Source organism: Equus caballus, chromosome 28 (genome assembly GCF_041296265.1).
Source record: "Equus caballus isolate H_3958 breed thoroughbred chromosome 28, TB-T2T, whole genome shotgun sequence".
NCBI classification, from domain to species: Eukaryota; Metazoa; Chordata; class Mammalia; order Perissodactyla; family Equidae; genus Equus; species Equus caballus.
Genome location: NC_091711.1, coordinates 5,802,183 through 5,805,017, shown reverse-complemented (window position 1 = coordinate 5,805,017; position 2,835 = coordinate 5,802,183). Strand labels below are relative to the sequence as shown.

The 2,835-nt window shown below is 40.1% G+C and overlaps 1 pseudogene; it reads right to left on the bottom strand.

Moving 5' to 3' along the window:
- Window positions 1–363: 363 nt before the first annotated feature.
- On the bottom strand, window positions 364–2,309 carry LOC102151119 (palmitoyltransferase ZDHHC20 pseudogene; annotated as a pseudogene).
- Window positions 2,310–2,835: the final 526 nt, after the last annotated feature.

Below are 2,835 nucleotides of genomic sequence, written 5' to 3'. Positions count from 1 at the left end.
ATTTAATATTTTGCATTTAAGAGTGGAATCCACTGCTCAGAGACTGTAAGCTTTAAATGACTACTCAGGTTAGAATTTCTTTCCTGAGAGCAGTATTATGCTAAACAGTTTAACCCTAGTTCAAATTGCATTTTAAGTCACTGTTTAAGCTGTTATAGGATTACCACAAAAAGTTTCAAAGTAATTTTTAGTCATTACCTAAATTGAAATTTGAAAGACAGTTCAATAGCATGCTGCATTCTAAGTACCTTGGGACTGAAATATTTAACAGCTTACAAGCCTTCCTAATCTTCCTCTTTACACTTTTCTTCCAGCCACTTCTACCTGTTCCTACTATGGCCAAAGCTTCTATAGCACGTGTACCTTTGTGCTTTCCTGCCCATATACATACCCAGGAAAGTTCAACAAAAAAGTAATTTGAAAGCAAAAACAAAAAAGTTCTTAAACTGCCAAGTTGTCTTTCAGCCTTGGGCAAGACTCCACCCTACATGGTTGGATTGATGCTCAGAACTAAGCCTTCAACGGATTATACGAATGTGCTCCCTATTTTACATGATTATATTTAGATATCTGAATCCTTCTGAGTGTTATTTTATAGCCAACAATAAATAAATCTTTATTAAAAATGTTGAAAAGTATAAAACAGTAATTATAAATTAGTAAACACCCAATTAAAAAAAAACCAGTTATTTTCTTTTCCTTACACAGTACAAGCAATAGTAATTTGGATATTATTCTTCACTTTCAGCCACCATACTGCCCTGGATGTATTTCACTTAAGACAAGTTTTTAGCTTGTGTTTCTGGAGTGAAAATTTATATGGATACTAAGAAACAGCTCTAATAATGTAACTCTGGTTATCAAAAAAATACATATGCCATGTTACCATGTGATTTGATAGCTCATATTATAGCATCTCATAGTGTTACTTCCAAAGTAAAATTAAGTCCCTTTTGTGGCTGTAGGTCAATGCTGCACAAACGGGCTAACTTCAGATTAAGGCATGCTTCCCAATCCAGAGTAGTGCTTCTGTGGGTCCAGGATCTGCACAAAGGCTTCCTTTGTTAAAAAATACATCTTCCATTAGACTTCAATTATTTCATTCTATTGATCATTTTCTTGAAAATAAAACTGAAAATATCAGTCCATAATATGTTTTTATAAACCTTGCTCTTATTCAATTGGTTAGTTATGAACAAGTGGTACTCAATTTTCTATTGCCACTGTAACATGGTTATTTGTCCCTGATCTGACGGTGCTTTTTTCAGATCCGTTCTCTAGCCACTGAGACTCACTGTCCAATAACCGGTTTTTCGATTCACTAAGTGGTTTGACAGGAAAGGGTTGATTTGAGCCAATACTTCTGGCATATTTGTTTTGGTTTGAAACAGAAGCTTGTTCTGGATCCATCCCCACCAGGAGAGTTGGGAAACTGCAACCATCACCCAAACTTGAAAATATTGGAAGTAGCCAATATTTCTTTTCATCACCAAAGACTTGTCTCCCATTTTTACTGCATCCAAGAGAGAAACCATTTCCATCAGGTCCATAGGAAAATGTGGGTGCACGGAATGATTCTATTGTTCTATTTTTCCCAACTAGCCAGCAGTGGTGGCTGAACAGCGACAGGACGCTGATGAAGAACATTGTAAACACAAAGAAAAGAAAAAGTACGTGGAATTTTGCACGTGTAGCTGAGAGTTCATTCGTCCAAAATTTTATAAAGCACTGTAAAACTGTTGTAGCTATGAAAAGGCAATATAATAAAAACAGCAGGAATAATTTATAATTAGAAAATCCCACACAGTTATTCACCCAAGGACAGTGATGATCCATCTTAAGAACACATATATCACATGCTGAGCAGTGATGCACACGTCAGATGTTAATCAACTGACATCTTTCACAATATCTGACGGTCGTTGCAGCTGACAGGGTGTAGATGGGTAAGTCACTTGCTGCTCTTCTCAAAATTTCTTGTTGTCTTTCTTGGTTGAATTCCTTTTCATAACGTTCCTTTTCAGAACTGGACAAGTAGAAGTCTTTGGAGGGGGAAGCGGGAGATGTGAAAATTGTCATCCAATAGGACTATACAAACATAACAAAGAACAGATGGAAACCCACAAGGTAAACAACGACCTTTCCGTTTTCTCCATTTCCAGAAAGAGTAACCACGCACAGCTCCACCACGTACGTGTAGTAGGACCAGGATATTATCACGAAGGTGATGAAGAGCACCAGAACCCAGCCCACCGTGCGCTGGCAGCAGCGCCAGAATGTCCACGGCGCCATGTTCCGCCGCCCCCCGCAGCACCCCGTGCCCCGCGGCCTCGCCGCTGGCGGCTCCTCGCCCAGCCGCCCTGCTTCCAGGGCCTGGCCAGCCAGAGCCAGGGGTGGAGGGTCCCCTGCGCCGACCCCCGCCGTGCCCCGCATCCCGCCCCGCCCTCCGCCCGGCCAGCCGCCACCAGAGCCATCTCTTTGGGATGTTTTTGATTGCTGTTTCAATCTCTTTCGTTGTGATTGGTCTGTTCAAATTATCTGCTTCTTCTTGAGTGAGCCTTGGGAGATTGTAGGAGTTCAAGAATTTATCCATTTCCTCTAGGTTTTCCATTTTGTTGGCATATAGTTTTTTGTAGTATTCTCTTATAATCCGTTGTACTTCTGCGGAGTCTGTTGTTATTTCTCCTCTTTCATTTCTGATTTTGTTTACTTGAGCTTTCTCCCTTTTTTTCTTTGTAAGTCTGGCTGGGGGTTTGTCAATTTTATCTGTCTTCTCAAAGAACCAGCTCTTTGTTTCATTGATCCTTTCTACTGCATTTTTCGTTTCAATAGCAT